The sequence below is a fragment of the Somniosus microcephalus genome, chromosome 3 (genome assembly GCF_052327205.1).
Source record: "Somniosus microcephalus isolate GS21.2 chromosome 3, FLI_Smic_1.0, whole genome shotgun sequence".
Taxonomy (NCBI): Eukaryota; Metazoa; Chordata; class Chondrichthyes; order Squaliformes; family Somniosidae; genus Somniosus; species Somniosus microcephalus.
The window spans coordinates 207,380,568-207,402,050 of NC_140989.1; the positions used below are offsets into that span (position 1 = coordinate 207,380,568).

General features: G+C 45.7%; 1 protein-coding gene across 1 annotated transcript in view; it reads left to right on the forward strand.

Moving 5' to 3' along the window:
* LOC147121682 (putative voltage-dependent R-type calcium channel subunit alpha-1E) overlaps nt 1–21,483 on the forward strand; it is a 1,254,166-nt gene that overhangs the window by 877,362 nt on the left and 355,321 nt on the right. The window lies entirely within an intron of this gene.

A 21,483-nucleotide genomic window follows, 5' to 3' on the forward strand; every position in this document is an offset into this window, starting at 1 on the left:
GCCAAGACTGGTTGCCCTACATTGAAGCTCCTTGTTGGCTTCTCATGGATGTGCTGGAATTGCTTACTCTCAACATCTCTTCGTACGTTTGGTCTGAGCAAATCCAGGTGAGATCTTAACCTTCGGTTAAAGAACATCATGGCTGGGCCTGGTTGGTGACTGCATGTGTCGCATTCCGGTAGGCGAACAGGAAATTGTCCACCTTGTGCTGCAGCGGAATGTTGTCATTGTACATAGCCTTTATTGCCTTCTTAAAGGTTTGTACGAACCTCTCAGCCAATCCATTTGTGGCTGGATGATACGGGGCAGATGTGTAATGCCTTACCCCATTCTTTTTCAAGAACCTCCGGAACTCTATGGACACAAACTGTGGTCCGTTGTCGGAGCAAATCTGTTCTGGCAAGCCATTCACAGAAATCACAGAATCACAGAAACCCCACAGTGCAGATAGAGGCCATTTCGGCCCATCGAGCCTGCACCGACACATATCCCACCCGATCTCCGTAACCCCTACACCAACACATATCCCACCCTATCCCCGTAACCCCACGTATTTAATCCCCCTAACACTAAGGGTCAATTTATCATAGCCAATCAACCTAACCCGCACATCTTTGGACTGTGGGAGGAAACCGGAGCACCCGGAGGAAACCCACGCAAACACGGGGAGAATGTGCAAACTCCACACAGACAGTCACCCGAGGCCGGATTCGAACCCGGGTCCCTGGCGCTGTGAGGCAACAGTGCTAACCACTATGCCACCGTGCTATTCCTGTGCAATAGTTTTCTCCGTGGTGGTGGAGGACATTTTGATGACCACAGGCCATTTCGAGTGCGCATCCACGGCTATTAAAAACATTGAGTCCATGAATGGACCAGCAAAATCAATATGCACCCGTTGCCATGGAGATGAGGGCCACTCCCATGGGTGTAGAGGGGCCTGTGGTGGTGCATTTTGGACTTTCTGGCATCCTGAGCAGCTCTTGGTCAGGTCCTCGATTTGTTTATCGATTCCCGGCCACCACACATAAGCCCTGGCTAGGCTTTTCATTTTTACCCCTCCCAGATGACCCTCATGAAGCTCATTGAGCACTCTATCCCTTAACTTGGGTGGAATTACCGCTCGGGATCCACACATCAAGGTCCCCCGGCACACTGACAGCTGTTCTCTCCTTGTCGAGAATGCTGGCAACAGTGAGTCACCATGTGCTGGCCATCCCTTCACCGTCAATTCATATACCCGAGACAGTGTCGGGTCATTTCGAGTTTCCTTTTCGATACAAGCGTTAGTTACCGGTAGGTATTCAACTATAGTCGAATGGAATATTTCGACAGGATCCACTGCTGGTGCTTCCTCCGCAGTAGGCAGTGGCAGGCGTGATAGCCCATCAGCATTTCCATGCTGTTTCGTGCCCTTATATTCAATCTCATTGTGGTGCGTCCCGAGAAAAAGTGACCATCTTTGTAGTCGTTGCGCAGTCATCACCGGAACGCCCTTCTTCAGATTAAAAATGGAGACAAGAGGCTGGTGATCAGTCAGCAAGGTGAATTTCTGCCCGTGCAGATAGTGATTGAACTTTTTCACTCCCCACACTAGGCTGAGGGCCTCCCTGTCAATCTGGGCGTAGTTACGCTCGGCTGAGGTTAGTGATCGTGACGCAAAGGCTATTGGCCTCTCTGAGCCGTCCGAGAATTTGTGCGACAGCACCGCTCCAGTGCCGTAGGGTGACGCATCACACGCCAACCAAATTGGTAATGCTGGGTTGTAATGGGCCAATACCTCTTTTGATGTGATTAGTGTTTTGCTCTTCTGGAAAGCTCGTCTACATTCGTCACTCCACTTCCATGGCACCCCAGTTTGCAGTAGGGTGTTCAGTGGGTGTAGTATTGTAGACAAATTTGGCAAGAACTTATGGTAGTAGTTTACCAGCCCGAGGAACGACCTCAGTTGTGACACATTTTCCGGTGCTGGAGCCTTGACTACTGCCTCAATCTTCTCTGGGGACTTATGTAACCCCTCTTTATCGATAACGTGGCTACAATACGAGATCTGTTTTCTAAAAAACTCGCATTTGGGGCGGTTAGCTCGGAGCCCATATTCCTGCAATCTATGAGCACCTGCTCTAGGTTGGCAAGGTGATCACTGTCATTTTCGCCCGTGACCAGGATGTCGTCCAAATAACACTGGGTCCCTGGGATCCCTTGCAGGACTTGTTCCATTGCCCTCTGCCAAATAGCCGCAGCTGATGCTACCCCGAATACCAGCCGGTTGTATTGGTAGAGAACTTGTATCGGCACAAATAACTACATATGGGTATGATCTTGTGGCCATTACAGAAACATGGCTGCAGGGTGACAATGCCTGGGAATTAAACATACCAGGTTATTTAACGATCAGGAAAGACAGGCAGGAAGGAAGGGGAGGTGGGGTGGCTATGTTAATAAAGGAAGGAATCACTGTAATACAGAGAAATGATATTGGGTCAAAGGATCAGGACAATGAAACAGTTTGGGTGGAGGTAAGGAATAATAAGGGGAAAAAAACACTAGTGGGCGTAGTCTATAGGCCTCCGAACTGTGGCAACTCTGTTGGACGGAGTATCAATCAGGAAATAGTTGAGGCTTGTAATAAGGGAACATCTATAATTATGGGGGATTTTAACTATCATATTAATTGGACAAATCAAATTGGGCAGGGCTGCCTTGAGGATGAGTTCATTGAGTGTATTAGGGATGGGTTTCTTGAGCAGTATGTAACTGAACCGACCAGGGGGCAGGCAACCTTAGATCTGGTCCTGTGTAACGAGACAGGATTAATTAAAAATGTCCTAGTAAAGGATCCCCTTGGAATGAGTGACCATAACATGGTTGAATTCCATATTCAATTAGAGGGTGAGAAGGTTGGATCTCAAACAAGCGTGCTAAGCTTGAATAAAGGAGACTATGAAGGTATGAGAGCGGAATTGAGTAGAGTGGATTGGGAAAATAGATTAAAGGGTAAGACGATACATGATCAGTGATGTACATTTAAGGAGTTATTTTACAACTGCCAAAAAATATATATTCCACTGAGAAGAAAGGGGTGTAAAAGAAAAGACAGCCATCCATGGCTAAGTAAAGAAATTAAGGATAGTATTCGACTAAAAACAAGGGCATATAAGGTAGCCAAATCTAGTGGGAGGATAGAGGATTGGGAAAACTTTAAAAGACAGTAAAAAATAACAAAAAGATTGATTAAGAAAGGGAAGATAGATTATGAAAGTAAATTAGCAAAAAATATAAAAACAGATAGTAAGAGTTTTTATAGTTATATAAAAAGAAAAAGGGTGGCTAAAGTAAATGTTGGTCCCTTAGAGGATGAGACCGGGAAATTAATGGTGGGAAATATGGAGATGGCAAAAACACTGAATGAATATTTTACATCAGTCTTTACAGTAGAAGACACTAAGAATATCCCAACACTGGACAAACAGGGGGCTAAAGGAGGGGGGAGGAGCTAAACACGATCAAAATCACTAAGGAAGTGGTACTCGGTAAAATAATGGGACTCAAGGCGGATAAATCACCTGGACCTGATGGCTTACATCCTAGGGTCTTGAGGGAAGTGGCGGGAGGGATTGTGGATGCATTGGTAATAATTTTCCAAAACTCCCTGGACTCGGCAATGGTCCCGGCAGACTGGAAAACTGCTAATGTAACACCCTTATTTAAAAAGGGCAGTAGACAGAAGGCTGGAAACTATAGACCGGTTAGCCTAACATCTGTGGTAGGTAAAATTTTGGAGTCCATTATTAAGGAGACAGTAACAGGACATTTGGATAATCATAATTTAATAAGACAAAGTCAGCATGGTTTTATGAAGGGGAAGTCATGTTTGACAAATTTGCTGGAGTTCTTTGAGGAAGTAACGTATAGGGTGGATAAAGGGGAACCAGTGGACGTAGTGTATTTAGACTTCCAAAAGGCATTTGACAAGGTGCCACACAAAAGATTATTGCTTAAGATAAAAAATCACAGGATTGGGGGTAATATTCTGGCATGGATAGAGGATTGGCTATCTAACAGAAGGCAGAAAGTTGGGATAAATGGTTCATTCTCAGACTGGCAATCAGTAACTAGTGGTGTTCCGCAGGGGTCAGTGCTGGGTCCCCAACTCTTTACAATCTATATTAACGATTTGGAGGAGGGGACTGAGTGTAACATATCAAAGTTTGCAGATGATACTAAGATGGGGGGGAAAGACATAAAAAACCTTCAAGGGGACATAGACAGGCTAAGTAAGTGGGCAGAGATTTGGCAGATGGAATACAATACTGGAAAGTGTGAGGTTATGCACTTTGGCAGGAAAAATCGTAGAGCAAGTTATTATCTTAATGGCAAGAAACTGGAAAGTACTGAAGTACAAAGGGGTCTGGGGGTCCTGGTGCACGAAACTCAAAAGGTTAGTATGCAGGTGCAGCAAGTGATTAAGAAGGCCAATGGAATGTTGGCTTTCATTGCTAGGGGGATAGAATATAAAAATAGGGAGGCATTGCTTCAGTTGTACAGGGTATTGGTGAGACCGCACCTGGAATACTACGTACAGTTTTGGTGTCCATACTTAAGAAAGGACATACTTGCTCTCGAGTCAGTACAAAGAAGGTTCACTCGGTTAATCCCGGGGATGAGGGGATGGACATATGAGGAGAGGTTGAGTAGATTGGGACTCTACTCATTGGAGTTCAGAAGAATGAGAGGCGATCTTATTGAAACATATAAGATTGTGAAGGGGTTGGATCGGGTGGATGCAGGGAAGATGTTCCCGATGATGGGTGAAACTAGAACTAGGGGACATAGTCTTAGAATAAGGGGCTGCTCTTTCAAGACTGAGATGAGGAGGAACTACTTCACTCAGAGGGTGGTAGGTCCATGGAATATGCTGCCCCAAAAAGCTGTAGAAGCTACATCATTACATAAATTTAAAACAGAAATAGACAGTTTCCTAGAAGTAAAGGGAATTAAGGGTTACGGGGAGCGGGCAGGAATTTGGACATGAGTCTAGGTTCGGATCGGTCATTGCCCTGTGGGTAGCGGAGCGGGCCCAGGGGCCGTGTAGCCTGATCCTGCTCCTATTTCGTGTGTCTAATTCTGTTAGATTCAGGAGATGGTTCTGTGATAGTGGATTGGCGGTTAGGATCAGATCAGCCATGATCTTATTGAATGGCGGAGCAGGCTCGAGGGGCCGATTGGCCTACTCCTGCTCCTATTTCTTATGTTCTTATGTTTTTATGTTTATGGGTGTTGATTGTGAGGTATTTTTTTGATGCTTCTTCTACCTCCATTTGCAGATACGCCTGGGCCAGATCAATCTTAGTGAAGCGTTTTCCTCCAGATAGCGAGGCGAAAATATCTTCAATCCGCGGATGTGGATATTGTACGGTGTGAAGGACCGGGTTCACTGTTACCTTAAAGTCCCCACAGATGCGAACCTTCCTTGGTTCCCCAGGCGTGCTGCTCAACGACTTTTTTATCACAGGGACGATGGGTGTAGCCCACTCGCTCCAGTTTACCTTGGACAGTACACCTGAACGTTCCAGACTCTCCAGCTCTGCTTCGACGGCTGGGTGGATCGCATAAGGTCTGGCCTTAAAAAAATTTTGGACTTGCATTTTCTTCAATTTTAATCGTCGCTGTCATGCCTTTTAGTGTTCCGAGTCCTCGCTGAAACACTTCTTTCGCGTCAGTTAGGATCTTTGACAGTCGCCCAGGTGTGACGTCATCATCCTTTTTGTCAGCCACAGTCAGTGCCTGTATGGAATGCCAATCCAGTTGTATTTTCCGGATCCATTCACGTCCCAGTAATGGTGGTCCTCCATCTTGCAATACATGCTAGTTTTGGTGTTTACTTACCGTTATATATAACGGTCACCCTTATTTTTCCTTTGGGGTAGACTTTTTGCCCCGTGTACGTCTTCAAAATAATTTTTGTGTCTCTCAAGGGTATGTGTGAGAATAGCCGCTCGTAGTCCCGTCGGTTTATGATTGTTAGGGCTGATCCTGTGTCCAATTCCATCTTTACCTGGACTCCTGCTATCTTGAGAGTGACCCAAATGGTTCGGTGATCCTCCGTTGTGATCACATTATGTAGTTTCAGACAACTCAGTTCCCTGCTTTCGGAGTCGTTATCACTCTTTTGTTCGTCTGAACTATTTTCCATCATCTTCTGTACCTTCTTGTACTTTCCTTTGGTAGGTTTCTTATTGCTGGTTTTCTTTCCCGACCTGCAGACTTGTGCTATGTGCCCTACTTTTCCACACTGTCTGCACACTTTGTCTTTGAACCAGCAATCATTCTGGTCGTGTGTTGTTCTGCCGCAGCGATAGCACTTCTCTGTTCCGTATGACATTTCGTTTGTGCCATATTCTTGCGGTCTCTGTTGTATCTCTGCAGCGCCCCATGCTGCTGCTTCATATGATACCGCAATGCTGAAAGCCTTTTTCAGCGTAAGGTCTTTTTCAGATAAAAGCCATTTCTGGGTTCCTTCACTTTGAAGCCCACACACAAACTTGTCCCTTAAGGTATCTGCCAGTCCCGCTCCAAACTGGCAGTGTTTCGATAGTTTGCGCAGTTCTGTTAAATAATCAGCATTGCTTTCATCCTTATGCTGGTTCCGTTTGTGAAACTGGAATCTTTCTGCTATCAGCAGCGGTGTGGGGTTTAAATGTCCCTGTAGTATCGTTACTGTGTCTTCAAAACTCTTTTCCATTGGCTTTGTTGGGGTTACTAGATTTCATAATAAACCATACGTCTTTGCACCCATTAAATTTAACAATACCGACGCTTTCTTGTCATCTGACACATCATTTGCCTTGCAGTACACCTCTTCGTTCGACATATGTAGTCCAATCTTCGACTTCATTATCAAATGCGGTGATACTGCCACTCTTCGGCATTTTGGGTGTGGTTTAAAATGGCGTCTCCCGTGCTTTCCTTCCTCCCCCGCTGCTGCCAACGCCGCTCCCGGCGGTTCTCGTGGCAATGGCGGCACCCTGTAGGTTTCGTGCGCTTCTCCTGCGCTGCTGCCAACGCCGCTCTCGGCGGTCCTCGTGGCAATGGCGGTGCCTCGCGGGTTTCTGCGAGTCTCTCTCTCCCTCTCTTCGACGCTGCTCGGCCCCTGAACACCGGCTGCGCCCTGTGCGCTCTTCCCTCTCTCTCCCCCGTCGACGCTGCTCGGCCCTTTGCTGTGCCGCTCGGTCGGGCTCTAGCCCGCCGCTGTCCGGGATGGGTCTGCGCACTACCTGTTGCCAGCCCGTTTCGCTGGACCACCTCGACTGGAAAGCCAAGCCTGGCTCTCGACAGCCTCCCCCGCAATTCTCGAGTCTCTGCTGGATGACTGGGCGGTTGCCCGTGGTCGACGCCCGAGTCTCTGGCCTTGACCCCCAACCCACTGATCTCCAGGAACGAATCCCCGGGAGGTGATGCAGAGTTGCAGGTAGGTTCGATATTGCCTCATCGCCAATGTTGTGTCTGTGTATAATGCGACACAGACTGCAGGAGAAACGGTACAACAGGTGTTTACTCAACGTGGCTCACAGTGGAACTGACTGTACAGATTACTACTCAGTGCTATATACAGGTGTGGTCACTGCCGGTACTACAGTATACATGAGCTGTAAAAAGTAGTTGCCCCTTAAAGGTATATAAATTACACAATCTGTCTCTCATATCATCGCCTCACTCTATCTCTCATGTCATCCCCTCTCTCTTTCTCTCATATCATCTATCACTCTGTCTTTCATATAATGCGCTCACTCTGTCTCTCATATCATCCCGTCAGGCTGTCTCTCATCTCATCGCCTCACTCTGTCTATCATGTCCTCCCCCCGCTCTGTCTCTCATAACATAATTCACTTTGTCCCTCATAACATCATTCACTATGTTTCTCATATCATCACATCAGTCTGTCTCTGATGTCCTCCCCTCACTCTATCTCTCATAACATCGTTCACTCTGTCTCTCATGACATTGTTCACTCTGTCTCTCATACCATCCCTCACTCGGACTCTCATCATAACTTCACCCTCTCTCATATCATCCCCTCAATTGGTCTCTCGTTTCATCCCCTCACTCTGGCTCTGATCTTGTCCCCTCACTCTGTCTCTCATCTCGACCCCTCACTCTGTCTCTCATATCATCCCCTCACTGTCTCTCGTACCATCCCCCTCACTCTCTCTCAGATCATCCCCTCACTCTGTCCCTCATTTCATCCCCTCACTCTGTCCCTCATTTCATCCCCTCACTCGCTCTCTCATATCATCCCCCTCACTCTCTCTCATATCATCCCCCTCACTCTCTCTCATATCATCCACCTCACTCTGTCTCTCATATCATCCCCTCACTCTGTGTCTCTCATCATCCCCTCTCTCTGACTCTCATATCATATCCCTCACTCTGTCTCTCATCTCCTCTCCTCACTCATTCTCTCATATCATCCCCCTCTCTCTGTCTCCCATTTCATTCCCCTCACTCTGTATTTCATGTCATCCCCCTCTCTCTGTACTCGTATCATCCACCTCTCTCTGTCTCCCATTTCATTCCCCTCACTCTGTATCTCATATCATCCCCCTCTCTCTGTACTCATATCATCCCCCTCTCTCTGTCTCTCATATCATACCCCCCTCTCTCTCTCTCATATCATCACCCCTCACTCTCTCTCATATCATTCCCCTCACTCTGTCTATCATATCATTTCTCCCTCGACTCTCTCTCATCTCATCCCCTTTCTCTGTCTCTCATCTCCTCACTCGGTTTCTCATATCATTCCCCTCTTTCTGTCTCATATTTAATTCCCCTCTCTCTGTACTCATATCATCCCCCTCTCTCTGTCTCTCATATCATATGCCTCTCTCTGTCTCTCACCTCATCCCTTCACTCTGTGTCTCATATCATCCCCTCACTCTGTCTTTCATATCATCCCCTCACTCTGTCTCTCATATCATCCCCCCACTCTGTCTCTCATATCATCCCCTCACTCTGTGCCTCATATCATCCCCTCTCTCTGACTCTCATATCATATCCTTCACTCCGTCTCTCATCTCCTCTCCGCACACGGTCTTTCATATCATCCCCCTCTCTCTGTCTCCCATTTCATTCCCCTCACGCTGTATCTCATATCATCCCCCTCTCTCTGTTTCTCATATCATCCCCCCTCTATCTGTCTCTCATCTCATGCCCTCTCTCTGTCTCTCATATCAACCATGACTCTGTCTCTCATATCATCCGCTCACTCTGTCTTTAAAATCATCACCCCTCACTATCTCTCATATCGTTCCCCTCTCTCTGTCTCTCATATCAACCCCCTCTCTCTGTCTCTCATATCATCCCCCTATCTCTGTCTCCCATTTCATTCCCCTCTCTCTGTCTCTCATATCTTCGCCTCTGTCTGGCTCTCATATCATCCCCTCAATCTGTGTCTCGTATCATCAACCTCACTCTCTCTCATATCAACCCCTCAATCTGGCTCATATCATCGCCTCACTCTGTCTCTCATGTCATCCCCTCTCTCTCTTTTCTCATATCATCTGTCACTCTGTCTTTCATATAATGCGCTCACTCTGTCTCTCATATCATCCCGTCAGTCTGCCTCTCATCTCATCGCCTCACTCTGTCTATCATGTCCTCCCCCCGCTCTGTCTCTCATAACACAATTCACTCTGTCCCTCATAACATCATTCACTATGTCTCTCATCTCATCACCTCAGTCTGTCTCTGATGTCCTCCCCTCACTCTATCGCTCATAACATCTTTCACTCTGTCTCTCATGACATTGTTCACTCTGTCTCTCATACCATCCCTCACTCAGACTCTCATATCATAACTTCACTCTGTCTCTCATATCATCCCCTCACTTGGTCTCTCATCTCATCCCCTCACTCTGTTTCTGATTTTGTCCCCTCACTCTGTCTCTCATCTCGACCCCTAACTCTGTCTCTCATATCATCCCCTCACTCTGTCTCTCATCTTGTCCCCTCATTCTGTCTCGCATATCATCCCCTCATCTCTCATATTATTCCCATCTCTCTGTCTCTCATATCAGCCCCCTCACTCTCTTTCATATCATGCCCCTCACTCTGTCTCTCATATCATCCCCTCAGTCTGTGTCACATATCATTCCCTCTCTCTGATTCTCATATCATATCCCTCACTCTGTCTCTTATCTCCTCTCCTCACTCGGTCTCTCATATCATCCCCCTCTCTCTGTCTCCCATTTCATTCCCCTCACTCTGTATCTCATGTCATCCCCCTCTCTCTGTCTCTCATATCATCCCCCTCTCTCTGTCTCCCATTTCATTCCCCTTACTCTGTCTCTCATAGCATCCCCTCACTCTCTCATATCATCTCCTCACTCTGTCTCTCATATCATCCCCTCACTCTGTCTCTCATATCATTGCCTCACGCTGACTTAAATGTCCTCCCCTCGCTCTGTCTCTCATAAAACTGTTCACTCTGTCTCTCATATCATCACCTCACTCTGTCTCTCCTTTCCACCCCCCTCTCTGTCTCTCATATCATCGCCTCTGTCTGTCTCTCATGTCATCCCCTCACTCTTCCTCTCATATTATCTGTCACTCTGTCTTTCATATAATGCGCTCACTCTGTCTCTCATATCATCCCGTTAGTCTGTCTCTGATGACCTCCCCTCACTCTATCTCACATAACATTGTTCACTCTGTCTCTCAAGACACTGTTCACTCTGTCTCTCATACCATCCCTCCCTCTGACTCTCATATCATAACTTCACTCTGTCTCTCATATCATCTCCTCACTCTGTCTCTCATATCATCCCCCCCACTCTCTCTCCAATCATCCCCTCACTCTGTCCCTCATATCATCCCCTCACTCTGTCTCTCATATCATCCCCCTCACTCTGTCTCTCATATCATGCCCTCAGTCTCTCATATCATCACCACACTCTGTCTCTCATCTCATCCCAACACTCTCTCGCTCTCAAATCATCCCCTCATTCACACTCTCAAATCATCCACTCACACTCTCTCGCATATCAACCCCTCATTCACTCTCTCATATCATCCCTGTTATGTTCATTAATAACTAGTCGTTTTTATTAAGAACAGCTAGCTTTTGCTAGACACTTTATTGAGCACATGTGGACTAGGTACAGTATCTGTAGAGGCATCCATCTTGACTGCTGCCTTGTGGGTAGCCTGGTGCATCGTGGGTAGCCCACTCTTATATACATACAGCACCACCTAGTGTACCATTCCAAAATGACAGGTTACTGATCATTACAATCCCATCACTCTGTCTCTCATCTCATCCCCTCGCTCTGTCTCTCATATCATGCCCCTCACTCTGACTCTCATATCCTCCCCATCTCTCTGTCTCTCATCTCATCCCCTCTCTCTGTCTCTCCGATCATCCCCCTCTCTCTATCTCTCATGTCATCCATCACTCTGTCTCTCAATTCATCCTAATAAGCGTTGTGTTGTGGGCTTGTCTCAGGTAAGGGTAACACAGAAACATAGAAATAGGAGTAGGCCATTCCGCCCCTCGAGCCTGCTCCGCCATTCAATGCGATCATGGCTGATCATCCAAATTCAGTACCCTGTCCCTCCTTTCTCCCCATAACCCTTGATCACTTTAGCCTTAAGAAATATATCCAACTCCTTTTTGAATATATTTAATGAATTGGCCTCTACTGCCTTCTGTGGTAGAGAATTCCACAGGTTCACCACTCTCTGGGTGAAGAAATTCCTCCTCATTTCTGTCCTAAATGGCTTACCCCTTATCCTTAGACTGTGACCCCTGGTTCTGGACTCCCCAACCATCAGGAACATTCTTCCTGCATCTAGTCTGTCCAGTCCTGTCAGAATGTTATAAGTTTCAATGAGATCCCCTCTCATTCTTCTAAACTCCAGCGAGTATAAGCCCAATCGACCCAATCTCTCCTCATACGTCATTCCTGCCATCCCAGTTATCAGCCAGGTGAATCTTCGCTGAACTCCTGCCATGGCAAGAACACCCTTCCTCAGATAAGGTGACCAAAACTGCACACAATACTCAAGATGTGGCCTCACCAAGGCCCTGTACAACTGCAGCAAGACATCCTTGTTCCTGTACTCAAACCCTCTCGCTACGAAGGCCAACATACCATTTGCCTTATTAACCGCCTGCTGCACCTGCATGCTTACCTTCAGCGACTGCTGCACAAGGACACCCAGGTCTCGTTGCACTTCCCCTTCTCCCAAGCTATTGCCATTCAGATAATAACCTGCCTTCCTGTTTTTGCCACCAAAGTAGATAACCTCACATTTATCCACGTTATATTGCATCTGCCATGCTTCTGCCCAATCACCCAACCTGTCCAAATCATCCAGGACTTTCTCGGCATCCTCCTCACAACACACACGCCCACCCAGCTTTGTGCCATCTGCAAACTTGGAGATATTACATCTAGTTCCCTTGTCTAGATCATTAATATATATTGCGAATAGCTGGGGTCCAAGGCCCCTGCGGTACCCCACTAGTCACTGCCTGCCACTCGGAAAAAGACCCGTTTATTCCAACTCTTTGCTTTCTGTCTGCCAACCAGTTCTCTATCCAAGTCAATACCTTGCCCCCAATCCCATGTGCCTTAACTTTACACGCTAATCTCTTATGCGGGACCTTATCGAAAGCCTTCTGAAAGTCCAAATACACCACATCCACTGGTTGTCCCTTATCTAATTTAACAGTTACATCCTTAAAAAATTCCAGGAGATTAGTCAAGCACGATTTACCTTTTGTAAAATCATATTGACTTTGTCCGATCCTGTCAGTTTTCCAAGTGCTCTTTCAACAGCACCTTCCAAACCCGCGACCTCTACCACTTAGAAGGACAAGGGCAGCAGACGCATGGGAACATCACCACCTACAAGTTCCCCTCCAAGCCACACACCATCCTGACTTGGACCTGTATCACCGTTCCTTCACTGTCGCTGGGCCAAAATCCTGGAACTCCCTTCCTAACAGCATTGTGGGTGTACCTACACCATATGGACTGCTGCGGTTCAAGAAGGCGGCTCATCACCATCTTCTCAAGGGCAATTAGGGATGGGCACTAAATGCAGGCCTAGCCAGCGACGCCCACATCCCATCAATGAATAAAAACATTTTTTTTAAAACATCTTTTATAATGGACTCTAGCATTTTCCCCACAGCCAATGTAATTCCCCGTTTTCTCTCTACCACCTTTTTTGGTAAATTTATAAGTGTAAAGAAAAAAGTCAAGGCTGTTGAGCAGATTAATAATTTTGTTAAAATCAAGCAGAGTTTGCCAGGAAGGGATGAAATTCCTCTGGTGGGAGGCGCTAATGGGACGCAAATGCCTTTTCACCGACCAAGGCAATAACCTCACCTGCCACAAAATTCGTCGCGTGGTTAGCAGCTGAGCTACCGGCTATCGCCCCGATCTTCTGCGCATGGATATCATGATGTCATCTCTGAGCGCATTGCCCCGGTAGAGCCTCTGGAGAAAAAATCCCCCTCACACCCTACAGCAGTGCCGGGCAATGTTACCAACTGCTGCAAGGCTTACCAACAGTGAGGCCAGTCACTTGCAGGGTGTTGTTTAAAGGCGTGGTGGCTGGCCCATTTTTTAAAACAATTCTGAGCACCAGACATGAGCTGACTGCTGCAATTGCACAGCACTCCCACACTTCGGTGCTCCAGCAGATGCCAAAAGAAATGCAGAGCGCCCAGCTGGGAGCACTTCCCTTTAATTTAGGGAAGATACCCTGCAACGTAGTAGCACCACATGTGACCACGCGTGGCGCTGCTGAGCACCTCGCCCCACCTCTAGCACTCCAAGAGGCAAATGCAGCGCTTGACTTAGCCCTCCACTTCCGTCTTGGAGCAAAAAATGGGAATTTCTCAAATGTTTGAAAATGTTAGCGCCTAACAATGGTAATGCGGCATTAGTGACTAAGGTCACTTCAGGGAGAAATAGTAAAATGTTTAAAATTAAAGGTGCTATATTTGAATGCACAAAGCATTTGTAACAAGATAAATGTATTAATGGCACAAATAGAGATAAATGAATTTGATCGAGTAGCCATTATTAGGAAGTGGATGCAGGTTGACCAAGGTTGGGAACTAAATATTCCAGGATACTTGAGTATTAGAAAAGATAGGCAAAATGGGAAAGGAGGTGGGGTAGCCCTGAGAACAAAGGATGAGATAAAGTCATTAGAGAGATAGGCCTAGAAATTTGTCTCGGGCGGTGGCGAAAAAGGGGCGGTATCAAATCGGCCGGCCGTTATTCGCAGCGCTGGATATTCGGCTCCATTGGCTACAATAGAACTGAATACCTGGTGCTGCGTGTAACGGGCGGCTGATCCGATACCGCCCACTTTGTGCCACCGACGGAGATAAATTTTTAGCCCAAAGGATCTTAGCCCAGAAATTTTGGATGTAGAATTAGAAAGGATGGAGCTAAGAAATAACCAAGAGCAGAAAAGACCAGTGGGAGTCGTTTATAGGCTCACTAACAGTATCATAGAAATTGACGGCACAGAAGGAGGCCATTCAGCCCATTGTTTCTGTGGCCATCGAAAAAGAGCTATCCAGCCTAATCCCGTTTTTCCACCTCTTGGTCTGTAGCCCTGTAGATTATAGCACTTTAACTGCATGTCCAAGTACTTTTTAAGTGCAATGAGGGTCTCTGCCTCTACCACCCTTTCAGGCAGTGAATTCCAGACCCCCACCACCCTCTGGGTGAAAAAGTTCTCCTCAACTCCCCTCTAATGCTTCTACCAATTACTTTACATCTATTCCCCTAGTTATTAACCTCTCTGCTAAGGGAATTATCCACTCTTTCTAGGCCCCTCATAATTTGATACACCTCAATTAAATCTCCCCGCAACCTCCTCTACTCCAAAGATAACGACCCCAGCCTATTCAATCTTTCCTCCTAGCTAAAATTCTCCAGTCCTTGCAACATCCTCGTAAATGTGAAGTAGTTGTTGTTTTGGACAGAGTGTAAATCTGGAAATTAGAGGAGCAATAATCGTGGGGGACTTTAATCTTCATATAGACTGGGCAAACCAAATTGTACAAGTAATTTAGAGCATGAGTCCATGGAATGCATTTGAGGCAGTTTTGTAAAACAATATGTTGAGGAACCAACTAGGGAACAGGCTATTTTAGATCTAGTATTGTGTAATGAGACAAGGTTATTAATAATCTTATAATAAAGGCTCCTCTGCAGAAGAGTGACCATAATATGATAGAATTTCATATTGAGTTTGAGAGTAATGTGATTAAGTACAAATCTAGGGTCTTAAATTTAAGCAAAGACAATTATGTGGGGCAAGTTGGCTAGGGTAGATTGAGAAATTAGATTAAAATATATCAGAATCATAGAAAGTTATGTGGACATGCACTCCAAGGTCCCTTTGTTCCTTTACACTACTCCGTGTCCTACCATTTAATGTGTATTCCCTTTCCTTGTTAGCCCTCCCCAAATGCATTACCTCACACTTCTCTGGATTAAATTCCATTTGCAACTGTTCTGCCCACCTGACCAATTTATTGATATCTTCCTGCAGTCTACAGCTGCCTTCTTCAGTATCAACCAAACAGCTGATTTTAGTATCATCTGCAAACTTCCGAATCATACCCCCTATATTCAAGTCTAGATCATTGATATATACCATAAAAAGCAAGGGACCTAGTATTGAGCCCTGTGGAATCCCACTGGAAACAGCCTTCCAGTCACAAAAACACCCACCAACCATTACCCTCTGCTTCCTGTCTCCGAGCCAGTTTTGAATCCAACTTGACACTTTGCCCTGGATCCCATGGGCTTTTAACTTTGTGACAGTCTGCTTTGAGGAACCTTATCAAAAGCCTTGCTAAAGTCCATATACGCCACATCAAATGCACGATATGATGCTAGACAAGCAATTGCGAACATTTAAAGAAATAATTCATAATTCTGAACGAACATATATTCCTCGAAGAATAAAAACTCCATTGGAAATGTAGTCATGGCTAACTAGAGAAATTAAGCAGAGTTCTACACTAAAAGAAAAGGTTTACATTCTTGCCAAAAAACCTGAGGATAGAAATCCGCAAAGGATGACCAAGAAATTGATAAAGAGGGAGGAAATAGAATAAGAGCAAACTAGCAAGAAATATAAAAACTGATTGTAAGAGTTTTCTATAAGTATGTAGAAAGGAAGAGATTAGCAAAAGCAAACATGATCCCCTTAGAGGCAGAGACAGGAGAAATTATAATGGCATATAAGGAAATGGCAGAGATGTTAAACAAACTTTTTGTATCTATCTTCACAGTAGAGAACAAAAATACATAGTCAAAATAATGGGGAACCAAGGGTCTAATGAGAGTGAGAAACTTAAAGGAAAGAAATAGTACTGGTGAAATTAATACCACCAACAAAAGCCAACAAATCCCCTGTACCTGATGACCAACATGCTACGGTTTTAAAAGAGGTGGCTGCAGAAATAGTGGATGCATTGGTTTTGATCTTCCAGAATTCCCTAGATTCTAGAATGGTCCCCAGAGATCGGAAGGTAGCAAATGTAACCCCACTGTTCAAGAAAGGAGGGAAAGAGAAAACAGGGAAGTACAGGCCAGTAAGCCCGACATCAATAGTAGGGAAAATGCTAGAAGCTATTATTAGGGACGTGGTAACAGGGCACTTAGAAAATCATGATATGATTAGGCAGTGTCAACACAGTTTTCTGAAAGGGAAATCATATTTGACAAATCTATTAATAGTTTTCTGAGGGCGTAACTAGCAGGGTAGTTAAAGGGGAACCAGTGGATGTAGTATATTTGGATTTTTCAGAAAGCATTCGATACGGTGCCACACAAGAGGTTGTTACACAAGATTGGGGCTCATTGGATTAGGGGTAATATATTAGCATGGATTGAGGATTGGTTAAAGGACAGAATACAGAGAGTAGGAATAAAAAGTCATTTTTGGGTTGGCAGGTTGTAACTAGTGGAGTGCCGCAAGGATCAATGCTTGGACCTCAGCTATTTACAATCTATATCAATGACTTAAGATAACAGGACTGTGTGTAATATGTCCAAGTTTGCTGACTACACAAAGATAGGTGGAAAGGTAAGCTGTGAGGAGGATGCAAAGAGGCTGCACAGGGAATTAGATTGGTTAAGTGATTGGGCGAGGAGGTGGTAGATGGAGTATAATGTGGGGAAGTGTCTAATTATCCACTTTAGTAGGAAGAATAGAAAAGCAGAATATTTTTTTTTTAAACTGAGAGACCAATAAATGTTGGTATGCAAAGGGATTTGGGGATCCTTGTACACGAATCACAGAAATTTAACATGCAGTAACTGTTAAGTCTGTGAGTTGTTCAAGTAATTAATACTCAGACTTAATCAGTAACAATAAAACAGGTCTTTACTGGTTGGAGGTAGGGACTACACTGAATACAAGATTACTGCACAGTGCTTATATACCGGTGTGTTCACCCCCGGTATTACGTCTACAGCAGCCTGAGAAAGTAGTACATCTCTTAAGGTGGAACAGGCTTAAGCTCTCTTAAGGTGGAACAGGTTACATACACAACACTCCTCCCTTCTTAGCTTTATAGTCACCCCCCCATTTAACATAACGTAATAACATATATACATATATAACTTCATGTTTAACGTAACATATCACAGATTCAGTCTCTGCGGAAAACAGTTCACAGATTCAATCTCTGTGGTGTATCGGTTCACGTTACTCATTCAATAGTCCTTTCATGGATTTAACAGCTTGAACTTCCGAACTGATTTGGCTCCGTTCGGAGGGACCACGTGTGTGATCTGGTAGAGGTGATAATGGTTCAGATGGGTCATCTTCTGTTTTTACTTTTCCTTTTCTGCTTCTTGGAGACTCTCTGGGCTCCATTGTCAGCTGCCACAGCTGCCAGCTGCATGCGCAGTTCCTCCTTCTCTTCCTCCTTTTTTCGTAGTAGAGCCACCTTCTCCCGATGTTCCGTAGACTTTCGGTGCTCCTCCATGATTTCTGTATGGTGGGAGTCGAAGTTACAAGTTGGGCAGGACAGGACATAGTAATATTCGGAGTCGTCCGACAGGTCAGCGAGAGGGTCGTCTATTTCCTCCATACCCAGCTGGACGTTAGCCAGCTCTTGTTCCAAATCCAGACATCTTTCCTGAAGAGACTTCTTCATGTATACCTCTGCATCCAGCTTTTTCTGGGCTTTCAGCAAGTCGTTTACTAGTGACCTCATTTGTGATTTTAATACTTCAACTTCCTTTGGAGATTGATTGATCGGACTATGCAATCCCTCTACCGGAGCAGCTGTTTCAGCGGTCTGTTGTTCTACATTGACATGAGTCAGCGTACTTTTGGCATCCAATGGCTGCTCTGTTGCAGTCGTTTCAGTCTGTGTCGTCACATCAGCCATCTCAATGACTTTTGAGAGCTCCGAACCCTTTTCCTTTGAAGATCGCAGCTCGTGTTCAAGTTTTTCCCATTTCAGAGTCTTGTCCCTCAGCATATGAAGGAGTTGGCTGACCGTTAACTCTTCTGACACCAGATTATGGCACGCACCTTCAGAACCTGAATCAGCTTTGATTCGTTCGGCCTCCTCGCGCAGATGGTTGGTGTGCTCCTGCTCCATTTTCTCCATCAGTTGCTTCTGTTGCCTTTCCAGATTCTCCCACTCTGTAACAAAGAACTTTTTTATTTCATTCATCTCTTGCTCAAAACGGCGAATCATTTGTTCTAATTGCTGTTGTAGTTTGAAATGGAGTTGAGTTCGAGCCCAGTGTCCCTCAAAAATGTGCATATCAGTAGACTTGACAGACTCAGAATTCTCTGTTAAACGATGTTGTTGTTGCTCAGTGGAATTCTGTGCTGAAACTTTGTCTTTTGCACATGGGTTGGTCTTACCATCATCAGTTCTAGAGTCTGGGCTGATTATCTGCACCGAGTTCTCACTCTTTATGGCTTTTAGCGAATGCCAGTCCATATTTATGTTTCTAAACCACTCCCGGCCTAGTAGTGGTGGACCTCCCTCCAGTAGCACATATAAGTCCATTATTTGACTTCCTTCGCCCTTGTTGGCCACTGCAACCTTTATTGTCCCGATGGGGTACACTCTCTGCCCCGTGTAGGTTGTCAATATAATCTCCGTATCCTGTAGGGGAATATGTTGGAATAACCTTCTGTAATCTTTCTTATTCATGACCGACAATGCCGATCCAGTGTCCAATTCCATTTTTACTTGGACTCCTTCTATCTGAAGAGTAACCCAAATTGTCTGGAGGTCTGCACCCTTACCAACGTTGAGTACCCTTAAGCTAGCCAGTTCAATACTGCTAGCGTCTGAATCGGACTCCTGTTCGGCCACCTTGTGTACTTTTGCGTATTTTCCTTGCGGTGACTTCTTGTTGCTGGTCTTCTTCCCTGACCTGCATACTCTAGCTATATGTCCAAGCCTACCACAAGTTCTACATTCTTGGTTTTTAAACCAACACTGGTTCTGATCATGCGTTGTCTTTCCACAACGATAACATTTGCCAGAACTCACACCCAATTTGTGTGCACTGAGCTCCGGTGACCGTAGCTGCATTACTGCCGTGCCTCTCGCTGCGGCTTCGTGTGCTGCTGCCATAGTGACCGCCTTCTCAAGCGTCAGCTCATTCTCCTCGAGCAGTCACTTTTGTGTATCCTGTTTAAATAAACCACACACAAATTTGTCTCGTAGTGCATCTGTCAGTCCCGGTCCAAACTGGCAATATTTCGCTAATTTACGCAATTCCAGCAAATATTCAGCATTGCTTTCATGCTGTAGCTGCCTTCTGTCGTAAAATTTAAATCGTTCCGCTAGCATCAGCGGCGTGGGGTTTAGATGATCTTTCAGGACAGTAACAATCTCATCGAACGTCTTATCCGCCGGTTCATCTGGTGAAAACAGGTGTTTCAATTGCCCGTATATCTTCGCACCCATTAAATTTAATAATGTTAGTGCTTTATCAGCCTCACGAATTTTATTGGCCTTACTATAATTTTTAACTCGTTCAACATATATGGCCCAATCTTCGATGTCACTATCAAAGTTGCTAATATTCCCGTGTTTAGGCATTGTAGTACTTTATCAGATTTGCAATTTCTCAGATTTTTTTTTTTTACTGCTATCCAAGATGGCGGCTTCCCGCTCTTGCCGTCGTCCTCCGCCCACAAAATGGCGGTTTTCCCACGCTTGGCGGTCTTCACCCGTCCCCCGACGCCGTCTCCCTTCAGCCCCGAGTGCGGCCCTTATCTCCGCCGCGATCGATGGCCCGCGCTTTTCACCGCGGCTCTCGCGCCTTCAGTGTCTGCCGATGCTGCGCCTTTCAGCCCGAGTGCGGCCCTTATCAGGGATTGCGATCGATGGCCCTCCTACCTCCGACTTCCCCCAGCCCTGTCTTTGCAGCCAACGCTGCTTGGCTTACCCACCACCGAGGTTGAAAAAGAAGCTGCAGGATGTCTTCTGTCCTCCAGTTTTCAGTCGCTGATGGAGGCTTCAGGGTCCTAATGCCTGTCGCTTCCAGTGGGGTGGTGAGATTTGAAACCTCTCTTCAATGTCCTGTCTGTGGACGAAGCCGCCGTGGAATAACTGCCGCAGGGTAAGAACCTGACTCGTCGCCAGTGTTAAGTCTGTGAGTTGTTCAAGTAATTAATACTCAGACTTAATCAGTAACAATAAAACAGGTCTTTACTGGTTGGAGGTAGGGACTACACTGAATACAAGATTACTGCACAGTGCTTATATACCGGTGTGTTCACCCCCGGTATTACGTCTACAGCAGCCTGAGAAAGTAGTACATCTCTTAAGGTGGAACAGGCTTAAGCTCTCTTAAGGTGGAACAGGTTACATACACAACAGTAACAGCAAGCAATTAGGAAACCAAATGGTATGTTAGCCTTTATTGCAAGGGGGTTGGAGTGCAAAGGTAAAGAGGTCTTGCTGCAATTATATAGAGGTTTGGTGAGACCACACCTGGAGTACTGTATACAGTTTTGGTCTCCTTACCTAAGGAAGGATATACTTGCCTTAAAGGGGATACAACGAAGGTTCACTGGATTGATTCCTGGGGTGGGTGATTGTCCTATGAGGAGGGATTAAGTAGAATGGATTGATATTCTCTGACGTTTAGATGAGAGGTGACCTCGTTGACACATATAAAATTCTTAGAGGGCTTGACAGGGTAGATGCTGAGAGGTAGCTTCCCCTAGCTGTAGGGTCTAGAACTAGGGGACATAATCTCAGTGGCAGGCCATTTAGGGCTGAGATGAGGAGGAATATCTTCACTCAGAGGGTTGTGAATCTTAGGAATTCTCTACCACATAGGGCTGTGAATGCTGAGTCATTGAGTATATTCAAGGCTGAGAGAGATAGAATTTTGGACTCTAGGGGAATCAAGGGACACGGGGATCGGGCCAGAAAGTGGTGGTG